Source organism: Cataglyphis hispanica, chromosome 18 (genome assembly GCF_021464435.1).
Source record: "Cataglyphis hispanica isolate Lineage 1 chromosome 18, ULB_Chis1_1.0, whole genome shotgun sequence".
NCBI classification, from domain to species: domain Eukaryota; kingdom Metazoa; phylum Arthropoda; class Insecta; order Hymenoptera; family Formicidae; genus Cataglyphis; species Cataglyphis hispanica.
The window spans coordinates 3,900,941-3,912,948 of record NC_065971.1 but is presented as its reverse complement, the minus strand read 5'-3'; the positions used below and the strand labels follow the sequence as shown (position 1 = coordinate 3,912,948).

The 12,008-nt window shown below is 28.1% G+C and overlaps 2 protein-coding genes across 13 annotated transcripts in view; one reads left to right on the top strand and one right to left on the bottom strand.

Annotated features, from left to right (window-relative positions):
- LOC126856260 (uncharacterized) overlaps nt 1-12,008 on the top strand; it is a 155,236-nt gene that overhangs the window by 74,091 nt on the left and 69,137 nt on the right. The window lies entirely within an intron of this gene.
- Nucleotides 1-12,008, bottom strand: part of LOC126856272 (uncharacterized) — an 86,021-nt gene that overhangs the window by 47,220 nt on the left and 26,793 nt on the right. For 6 of the 12 annotated variants that reach the window (XM_050604650.1, XM_050604664.1, XM_050604663.1 and 3 more), the window contains exon 2: nt 10,745-11,138. The exons of 3 other annotated variants lie outside the window; for them this stretch is intronic. The gene's annotated coding sequence lies outside the window, so the exon portion shown is untranslated. Of the gene's footprint in view, nt 1-2,384; nt 2,457-10,744; nt 11,244-12,008 lie in introns of those variants that run through there. 3 more of the 12 variants (XM_050604651.1, XM_050604652.1, XM_050604659.1) reach the window with 2 other exon arrangements.

Genomic DNA, 12,008 nt, shown 5'->3' with positions numbered 1-12,008 from the left:
ACATATATAATATTTAAAAGATCAATATTAAAGTATGATGATATCATTCTTATTTTATGCTGTACATTTAACAGTTTTTAACAGTACCTGCAACTGTGCAAATCTCAGTCCACTCATATTGATAACGTTTTATTATATATAATATATATTTTACATGAATCTTTTATCTTTATTATATTTTTAACCTCTGGGTTGTTCAGTTTACGAGCGGCGCAAGTCTTCTCTAGAAAATTGTGCAGTAAATCATGGGAAGAATAAATTCCACAAGACATGTATGCCTTTATATATATCATGCATATTTTTCTAGAATGCGTATTAAATCGACTTATTCGAATCACAATATATTTTCTATCTCTTAAAATGATGTATTTTTATATAGAACGGTGATATTCTCATACATTTGCAATATTCATGCAATAGTAGACATTATCACATGAAATACAGATAAACTTTCTTAATACTTTTTTTATATGTGTAGCATGCGCAGTAAATCGATAGAATAAATCTGAGAAAAAGTTTCCTGTTCATATCTCTTTTATTCGCAAAAATAGTCGTTATTATACGGTATTTTTTTTTTGCATACGCATAAAAAGCTTTCATTGGCATGACGAATGACATACATAAAAAGTCCTGTGTAAAACGAAACGTAAAATTGAACAGGCGATGTCAAACGTTCGTAAAACGTAATTAGGCGTAACTAATAACGCGGCTCATATTGCTGGGGGGATACTTATATAAGATACGATTTATGAAATATGTGTTAACGAGAGACTAATTCCCTTGCCATTTGATATACGATATTTTGACAGATAAAGCGTTATAACATGTTATAAACGTATCATGTGCACATATCATGTTTAATAAAAGCGAATTTTGATAGGATATAAAAAAATTGCCGATACATATTTTTCTATCCGAATATTTCCGTATTTTTTTACTATTTCATGACAATAATATTAATGATTTTACTTTCATTGAATAATCATATTCTTTATGTACTTTCCATCAGAAATATCACATCAATCTATAAAAAATGTTTCTGTCTGAGTTTAGCAGATATCAATCACAAAGACAATTTATTTTTGCGGATGGGACCGTCAATATGTCAGAATGATTGAAATCAGATGTTGTAGGGCAAGGTCGTCGAATATATGCTGAAGAAAGTACCTTAAAGGTGTTTACTACATTATTCATTCGAAACAATTGCATTGGAAAAATTTATCCAAACAATAAAATCTATATCAGATGTAGTTTCATGTCTAAATCAATTTTGAATTATTCAAACAATCTAAATTATATATGTATACAAGTATCTAATATAATTTGATATAAATGGCAAAAAATGTAATACATTAAAAAAAAAAAAAAATACGATAAAAGAATAAATCTAGAAAAGATTAGAAATATCAAAATTATCTATTGTTTTCTAAATCTTTCATACAATAAAAACATGTATTATATATATTATTAAAAATTAAATCAGATATACCATTACACAACGGACAAGCAAAAAAAATCTTTTTTGATTATATTATTATCAACGAATTTATCTATTATTGTTCTATTATCCTAGCAAATCACATGTATTAGATTGGGAAAAAAATTTATGCTCGTTAATAAGTAATTGGTTTAAATTAAATTGGTTATAATTAAATAGAAACGCACGTGTAATGTCATATAAAAGATCATAGGCAAATTGAATCGAGTTGTGAATCCCGCAAACTAGCTTTGTTTTTAAAACTAATACATTCAAATATTTCAAATAATTGTTTCTGATCATGTAAAAATAACTCAAAAATTCATATCTTAAATAAATAAATTTTAGAGAGAAAGGAGAAATTAATTTTAAAAAGGTTCAAAAAATTTACTAATTAAACAAAATTAACAAAGATATAAGTGATTAAATAAAAATGTGTCGTGCACGCGTATGACATTTTAATAAAATAGGGATGGATAAGAACTGGTAATAAACGGGTCTTACTTTGGCGAAACCTTGATAAATAAATAATCAAGCTAGATTAATATTAAATAATAGCCGCGCCGTGCGCCGTAGGTAAATCCGCCAGATCTAAATCGGCAAAGTCGCTATTACTTAGTTTCAATCGAGTTCTGGCACAAAGTTGTTACGCCACTAGCACACTTTGACCAGTACAAAAGTAAGGCATATTAGTTATATGTAATATAGACTATCAACATTCTGATAAAGCAAGCAGAAACCTGATTTTATTATTCATTCGTAGAGGAAAGGAAAAAGAAAGAGAGGGAAAGGAATGAATAAAGCTGCTTTTGTAGACCCTTCACTAGACATCGATCAAAAATCGATCCTCGCTAATAATGAAAGACGATGAAAGACTGATACTATGCTCTATCTTTTGTAGACATACGTGAATCGTTATTTTCCCGCAGGTATGCAAACCGATTTATTAGCAGCCAAGGCCGTCCCTGCTTTTTCTTATCACTCGTCGTCTATGATCTTTCCGGTCAGCTCTTTTTTTCTTTCGTTAAGCACTCATTAGCACAAAAACAGTGTAGATCTATAAACAAAATCTTATAATTTATTATCTTATTTGTTATTAAGAAAAAATTTAAGCGAACTTTATCCAAGATAAACCAAAGCAGACTTCAGTCAAGCGGCTGTTATTTTTGAAGGAAGAAGTTAAATATAAAATTATGAATATTGAATTTCACTGTGAAATTATTTTTTACACAATATTAATATATTGGCACAGCAAAAGTATATTTATCTATATAACACATAGCGATTTAAGTGTTTTTGACTTTTTATCAATATTTGATATCAATTCTATTTTATGAACATAATTTGTCTTAATGAAAATAAGAATACTATAAGAAAATCAACGTGTATATTATAAATACATTTACTCTTTTTATGTAATACATAATTATTTATTAGCTTTATATTCATCAATAATTGTGTAAATTTTACATAAAATTTGATGGAGCTTTAAAACATAAATTTAAATTTTTTATATAAAGTCAAATTGTATGTTATAATTGTTTCAATAATTTGTAAAAGTGCTCAATTTACTTAATAAAGTATATTTACCAAAATTTTACTCAACTCGACATCTTATCCAAAGCTTTACTTAATTAACTCTACTGAGAATGAGAAAAACATATTTTAATTAAAAGCTATATTTTAGACATAGTGAGAAAGCTTCAAGATTATAAAGAGGCAGCTAGAACAATACTGAATGAATGTTAACAAAAGCTTATTGACATTCTTGCGTAAAATAAATTATATTTTTGCAAGAAAACAATTTTAATTAAAATTATTACTTTTTTCATAATTAACATAAACTAAAAAGATTGATCGGTTTTTTTATTTTTTTAGAGTTAATATTTATCAATGCATACACAATTACAAAAGATTTAAAAAGTATTAATTAGGTATTTTTGTGATAAATGATTATATTGTTTAATTGAAACGACACGCAAATATAATCCTAATGAGTGATTAAACTAAAATTTTAAATAGAATAGGAAATAAAATCAAATTTAGAAAATTAGAAACTTAAAAGCGTAATAATTGAATGCAAAATAAATATAATAATTCTCCACCTAATTATTATATTTTTCAGCATATAATCAACGGAATAATTAAAATGAATAAATAAAATGAATGAATAATTAAAATGAAAATAGTAAAGTGTTAACCGATTTCATCATTTTAATAGAAAGTTTAATTTATCTTTTAATCCAATTTATCCGTTAATATTATATTTAATGCAATCTAATTTTTCATTAATGCTATAAACATATCGTATATAATATAAATTTGAAATTTGATTAGTCTATCATTTGCTTTTATTTTATCTTCTCTTTGCGTTGGAGATTTCACGTCTAAATTGAATTTAGCAGAGTTCTTGACTCACGAAATTCTAGGAACGGCATGTTAATAAACAGTATGCATATTGAAACGAATCATCGGCTTTACCGTTGACGTCAAAAACGTCCAAAGCCGACAGCAAACGAGAAGTTCCGCGCACGTTTCGCGAAATAATTACTGTCTGTGACGAAATGATGCACGGCTTAAATCGGCGTGCTCTCGTTGCCGGATCGCCGGGCAGACATTTTAATGCCAATCTGACGTAGCATCGGCCTAGTTATGTCACATGCCGCACGTAGATATATCACATCGCGATACACGAGGTCATATTCACTCGATACATAAGTACGCGACGCGCAAACCGTCGTTACACCGATATACATATAACACGAGACTTTTCCGGTAGTGAATCGATACTATCGATCGCCCGAAATGTCGTGGTAATGCGTCGCACGGATTAACTCTGGATGAGTAACATCCAGGGGGATAAACTCCGAGTGCCAAGTAAATTGCTGCAGATGAATTTTTTACGCCACATTAAAGCGGCAGCGCCAAGAGCTTCCGCGTGTAATGGTTTTATCTTCTTTAATAGATCTGCTTTCCTTCTTAATATTTTTCAAATAATCTCATATCTCTCCATAATTGGGTATTATCTGCAATAATACTAGGCACATCTCGCGTTATCCAAGCTGTATTATTAATTCTTTAATTATTCTCCAATTTAAAGATAAAGAATACTTTAAAGATACATATACATATATGTGTGGATTCATCTAAAAAGTTCTATTTCAATCTGCTAATCTTTTCAGTTTACAAACTATATATGTAAAACTGCATTTATATTATTTTACATTATATATAATTTTTAATTAATAAAACGAGAATTGTAAGATGTCCATTAAAATTTAAGGAAATAGAAAAAGTGTTTTTGATCATATTATATATATATTAATATCGTGTAAAACGCACGGTTATTTTATGATATACATATACATATTATTTTTTTATTACTATTACTTTAAAAATTTCGCAGAGCTTAACTTTTCAGATTACTGTAACGTGATCTATAAAAAGTTTACAGTGATGGCGCTCTATCTTGAGAGCACATAAACAAATTTTCCCGTCGCGCTTTTTCGTGCTCTTACGTTAGGAGGCTACGGTCGATATATCACGGTTTAACTACCGACTTATCCGTTAAGAAAAAAATTGCCGTCGCGTAAATTTAAATTACGAATATAATGTAGCGCAGCACATACTGACAAAGAAATGGTTAAAAAAAAAACAAAAACACAATTTTGATAGGCCGTTTAAAATGTCAGCAAATGCGACGAAAAATATTTGAGTATTAAAAAGTTTCACGAGTTTACAAGTGTTTACGAGTGTAACATGTCTTTATAAAAAGACAAATATTTTTCTCATGTGACATCAGATTTTTATATGAAAATATTCTTTTTTTTGCGCTCACGTAAAAAGTTGTCGTAAAACTCAAAATATTAGAAATTATTTTACATTTAAATACATCTGCTATATTTGTTTCTTAGAGATTATCTTTAATTTGACAAGCAATTCTCTTAAACAATATCAATGAGTGTCGTGATAAATTATGCTAATATTATTGCTTATTTACATATACATTCGTTGCTTACAATTAGTTCTAATGAGTCTTAGAGAATGCTAATTTAGTTAGATGCGATCAATAAGTAAACATTGAATAATTATGCAAATAATCTAGTGAGAAGGAAAACACGTAAGTGACACCATTTTCTATGTACAAATACGATTACACTTAACTCTTTAGATTTTACATGTATAATCGTTTTATACGTGTAAAAGTTACTTCCAGAATTTTTATTAAAAGAGTTGGAGCAGTTATTCTCGCAGAATAAATAATTTGCATCTGTTATTTTTTTCCTATTTTATGCGTATACTGGGATAGAATTATTCGTTACATTGAACATAAAAATAATGAATTAAAAAATAGAAATGATACACACGTATATCTGTGACCTATGAAAAATTTAATCATAACTTTGCTGTGTACCCAACGCAAATAATTCTCTGATTTTTTTCTCTTATTTTCTTCTCTTTCTCTATTTCTTGTGTAATTTTTTATATAAAAAATATAAACTAAATTATTTATAAAAATAAATTACAATAGTAAGTTATTTTTATAAAGAAAATAAAAATTAAATTCAATGAATAATTCCTTCCTGACTTATCAATGTTAATTACAATAGTGACACAATTATAAATAGCGAAGAATCAACAAGCATATATATATATATATATATATATATATATATATATATATATATATATATCATAAAACTCTGTTTGCTTTACTATAAAATCATTTCATCATTTCTATATTAAGAATGAAATGCTCGTAAACTAATATTTCCTTGATATAGTGCAAGTTTCGAAGCCAATATGGAACACTGAGAGTGAAGTAGCAATTGAACATATAAGGAATTGGAAAATTTGATTGGTGATATATTTTAAGATTGCAAGTCTAAGTGTCAATATTAAAAGAAAACTTTGAGGCTTTTATGTTTGTAGCTATCAAAAAAAGGGAGATATACTATTACATACTATTCAAGAAAATTATTTTTGGCTCTTAGTTGAAAATTTATAATTCCACAACATTAGAATAGTTATACTCCGTTGAGATCAGATACCATCTATGAAGGAACGCCCATTTCTTAATTCATCTAAATTATATTTTTGCAACGACAAGACATTCCGTCATACTTTAGTCACATTTCTCATCACTCAACGTTTATCTATATTACGCGACGGTTAACAGAATGCTGACAGCGCTCATTTCTCTTATTACTGGATAAATAGCATGGATTCAGTTGATTCCAACGAGATTATTATAGCTTTCTCGTGAAAACTTTACTCTCTTCGTCTTGATGCGTCGCAAAGCCAAAGATAGTAAGAGACATGCATCGCTCTAGATATTCCGTTCTTACAAAATAGGTCAAAGTCTTTGCATGGCTTCGCGCATGTATCTAAAGAAGAAATCGGTAAAGTGAAATAGGTGACAGAATTGCATTGCCTCGAGATGTCATTGTTCACAGATATTATTCTCACAAAATAGCATAGTCCGAGGAATCACATTTTCGAAATCAATAAAGTACTTTAATCTCAAAAACGCATTATTTTCAAATTTCCCGATCACGAATTTATGTACATTCTTCTTGATATTTATTCATAGATTTCCATAATATTATCGTATTTATCGGGAATTTATATATTACTGCATATATTTCGACGAAATAATGTTTCCGTATAATGATATTTCGCTCGAAAATCAATGTAATGATGCTGCTTCGTATCCTCGATCTTTCGGAATTTTGAATTTTTAAATATTTACAATTTAAAAACACTTTTCTAAGTTAAATATTTGTTGAATAGTATTCTAGTAAAGAAGTTTTACTGAAAAAAACCTACATATTGTTCTCTAAAGGTTTTTTTTTAATTTTAAATTAATTTTTATTTACGATTTTAAATTTGATTTATGTTACCTGAGTTTTACAATTAATATTCAATTTATTTTTATATACATTGTGTTGAAATACGTATGTATTTTATAATATATGCACATTATTGTCTCAATTTTTTATTCTAATCTAATGTTTTCTATTTGTATAAAAAATGCATGCTATAAGTTTTAAAATGTTATGTTGGCTATTACAATTCAATCCAGGTCTAAAAACTCATTTCGTTCGTACAATCTCGAATTAATGAAATATATCAAAGCGTTAATAATGTCGGAAAGGAAGTTTGTTGCAAATTTGTAAACACAATGGTACACGTGTTGTATACAAATTTAAAAGCATCACAGCATGGATAAAGATGATTAAGTTGCCACGCGTCGGTGACTCTGTTGTGAAGTTGATTAAACACCTTCAATCTCTAAGAGATGAATACTGTGTTATAAACAAATGGATATCTAAAAATGCTTTTTAATTTGGCAGTATCTGTAACAACAGGAAGTTCTATTAGTTCTCTGATCAACAGACGTCATTGCAAAAAATGGGAAATTAAATTTAAAGCTTTCACTTGTGTATGTGCGTATATAAAAATTTAAACTTTTTTTTTTTATCTAAATGAGAGAAAAAAAAGAGAAAAAGAATAAAAAGTTTCTAAAATTATTTTAATTGATTTAAAACTTAATTTTATATTTTTCTTTTGTTTTATTTATTTGAATTTACCTGCCTCTGAGTTTTTGAGATAATTTAAAATACTTTATTATTCGTCAATGCTATTTGACGATATAATTAATGTGTTAATTATATCGGGATCGATTTATTTACAGAAATATTATAATATTTTAGATATTTAGATACGGATTTTATATTAAGTTTGCCTGCTTTCCTTCTACCAATCTCTTTCTCTCTCTTTTTCTCTTTTAGTAATCGCCCGAGATAATCCTATTAATTCCAGCTCGGTATTAGGGTAATACAGTAAAGTATATTATGGTATAACGAAACCACCACGACACGCTTAATTTAATTTACCTTGTAAAATTAAGTTGTGTGTAATTTTGTCGCATTGATGTATTCTCTTATAATAATTTATAATTTCGTCTCTATAAAGATTAGTTCAAGAATTAGAACATCATTAAATTAATTGTAAGAATTATTGAAAACATGTAATCATACCGCGTACAAGACACGCTTTATTAATAATATTATTATCACCAATTGGAGGGAATTAATATATATATCTATTCTCCAATAAGATGAAATAAATTAAGTATTAATAAATATATTATTGATGTCGATATTTTGATTATCTCAGTAATTTTTATTTTAGTTGACATTTAAGAAAACTCTTAATTTATTCATTTCTACTATTTCTGTAAAAATATAAAAATATATTAAACATTTTTTAACTATATAATATGGTACTATACACCTACTTATCACAATTACTTATTATTCATAGTTTTTAAATATTATTAAAAATCTATATTGTAGAAATTACGATGAAAGATTGTAATAATATTCGCTTTTGATCAGTTTATTTATGCGATTACTTTTTATCCATGTGTTATAAAATAGTCTACATTTTCTTTTGTTCAAAGCTAATTGAGTTTTTAAACGCTTGCAACGAGATAATCCGTAGATATTCACGCACGAGTACGGTTTGTGTTATCCTATGGCGATATCACAGTGACGTGCTTAAATAAATGACAGCTCATCTATCGGACGTTGGCCTTATTAATTATTTCAAGCTGCTATCTCTCCGTGAGAGATGCAGGCATTGGGTACGGATATAAATTGACACGTAATAAATCGAAAGTGCCAACTCGTGCCGAGCGTTTGCGCCCGAGGTGCGTTTTCAATTAGGCCATCTATAAAATCGCGCAACCTGTTATTCTCTCATGTAGCAGCGAATGCGATAAAGAAAAACATTTAATGGCGCGAGAGTTGTAAGCGTAAATAAAGTAATATTTAATAGGAAAACATCAAACGCTGATGCAGAACGCTCTTCCGGTAATTACGGAATTGTACTACGTCATGTATTTATTAAGTACAACATGCAATTTGCATTTTAGACAAAATTCAAATGTCGGTGGGTTAATTAAATTCTTGAGCAATGTGTTGCTCTCGGGCTACCTCAGATAAATCGCCTAATTTTTCGACGCATTTTATAATTACAAAGAGAATGTCTGACTTAATTATGTTGAAACAACTGTAATGAGTTTAGGATCTCTAAAAATATCTAAATGGGAAAAGAGATCAAAATAAAATAGATGTGATAATATAACAATAATCAGAATAATTGAATCCAAAACATATTTTTTCAGCATACTTTTTCTAAATTTTCTATCAAATTTAATTTTTTTGTTATCTATTTTCTATTTTTTTTCTATTTTATTATTATAAATTACTTAAATTGATTGCAATATACATATTATATGTGTGATCGCAGATGTATATTCTGTCCAAAATTTTTGATGTGCTTTATCGTAATATAATTAATGGGCAAAAACTTTTATTTTAAATATAATATGATACTTGGCTATAGCTGAAAAATTATGTCTGACCTCATCGGTCTATCATAAAAAGCGCGTAATTTAGGTAAATGACAATCGATAGCTATTCCGAGACACGCGCTAAGTGCGCATTCTGATAAATGGCAACGTTATGGAAAATGTATATCATATGAACGTCAGAATGTTCGTGTTTGCAAGACCTTATCGCGTACGGACATTTTATGATTGACTTTTCTGACCTCCGAATCCAACAAGACCTTCAATCATCCAACGAGAAATATTTAAATTTTAATTTCATTTATTAATTATCATGATTATTTATATAAAGCAATTTGATTTAATCTCATAAAAAGAGAAAGAAAAATGAGGTAATTTTCTCAAAATTAATTTTTAATATGTTACTTCAATATATGTTTTTAGGTTGTAAATTTAATTCCCAAATTGTATACCCAAAAAATAAATTTTTTCAAATAATTATAAAATAAAATAAATAAAATAAAAATAAAAATATTGTCTAAGAGTAATGTCAAAATTAGATACACGTAAATTACGTACAAATTTATTTAATTTTGAAATATAATTACGAAAATATCCTAATTAATTTCAGACAACGTATCATTTTTTTCTTTCTTTTCTCTTTCTTATAAAATTTTGGATAAAATGGACGTAAATGATAAAAATATTAATATATCCTTAAATATATATTTAAAATATAACATATATTTTCTAACAGACTTATATGTAATCAGAAGCACATTAAGAGAATGATTTAAAACAAATACTTTAGATCATCGTTCATGACATTGAAACAGGGTATTGGCTATTTCTATAAAATTTAAAGACGAGATAGTACATAATCGCAAGTTCCTTTGAAAGTTACTCACAACGATATCCCGATGAGGATCGGTCTTTTTGACGTCACTGAAATTCTGCGAGATGTGAAGAAAGAAAAACGTTTCGAGATCAATGACGACGGCCCAATCGTAGTTTTTCTCGATATCGCACATTCAATCACTAGGTATCTTCCGATCTGTGAATAGGACGTCACAGCAATTCGTCCGATTATCGAAGATTTCGCACCGTGTTATTCCACCATGTTCTCTTATAAATTTTTTGCGGCCATTCTCGCGAACAACGAGAAAAACGTTTTAAACGATTGCGCGAGAACTAAAATCACATACACTCTCGTTTTTTTTTTTTTTTTTATATATATATATTAGATGTTTCTATTCCCGAGTGAGAAAGGGAAGAAGTATAAACAAACGTCGTATAATATTTCTACGAGAAATAAATAGAAGTCACAAATTGTCAATGTATCATGTTTACTGCGTTATAATCATATGGAAAGCGATGATCGCTCATCATGGTGATTGAAATATTCTCCTAAGAAAGTTTGACAACAGTTTCGAATAAATTTTTCTAATTTGAATATAGTTATTGAACTTAAGAAAACTTTTACGTTTTAAAGGACTAATTGTAAATATTTTATGATTTCATCAAGAACATTCAAATATATATCTGAAAGATTAAAAAATCTTAAGACAATTATTGCACTTCAGGCGCATATTATTGCATTATAAAAATGATCTTGATCTTTCTCTCTCTCTCTCTCTCTCTCTGAAATCGTATCAATATATTTCTTTTTTTTGTAATTTTGCAAATGTACATTAAATATTTATAAAGACTCAAATTTGAGCGTGGTTATTGTAATTTTTTGCTAAAAATAGCGATCAAATAATCAGAAGTGGCCATTTTATATGTATATAACGTTTACAGACTAGTAACAACAAAATATGAAATTTTTAATATTTCCGCAGTAAACTTTATAACATCCTGGAAATTGAATAAGTGAAGATTCTGCCCACGCCAGCTTAAACCAAGCGAGATTGTCCCTAAGTGGTCATGCTATTTTTACAGTATGTTGAGAAGATAGAGAGCGCACTATCTTTTAGAAATATTTAACAGACTGGACCGGCTATCTTTATGATGGTTCTTCTTCCAATATGTTGTAGAGTTTACTGTATTTTTGATTGATGCCGTCAAAAAGAATCTCAAACAATTAAGTAATCGAGCTTTAACTTGAAAATCTCTATATTATTTGAGGTTCTTTATACTATTTGAAGAGCAATTAAAAAGTATTATGGGAAC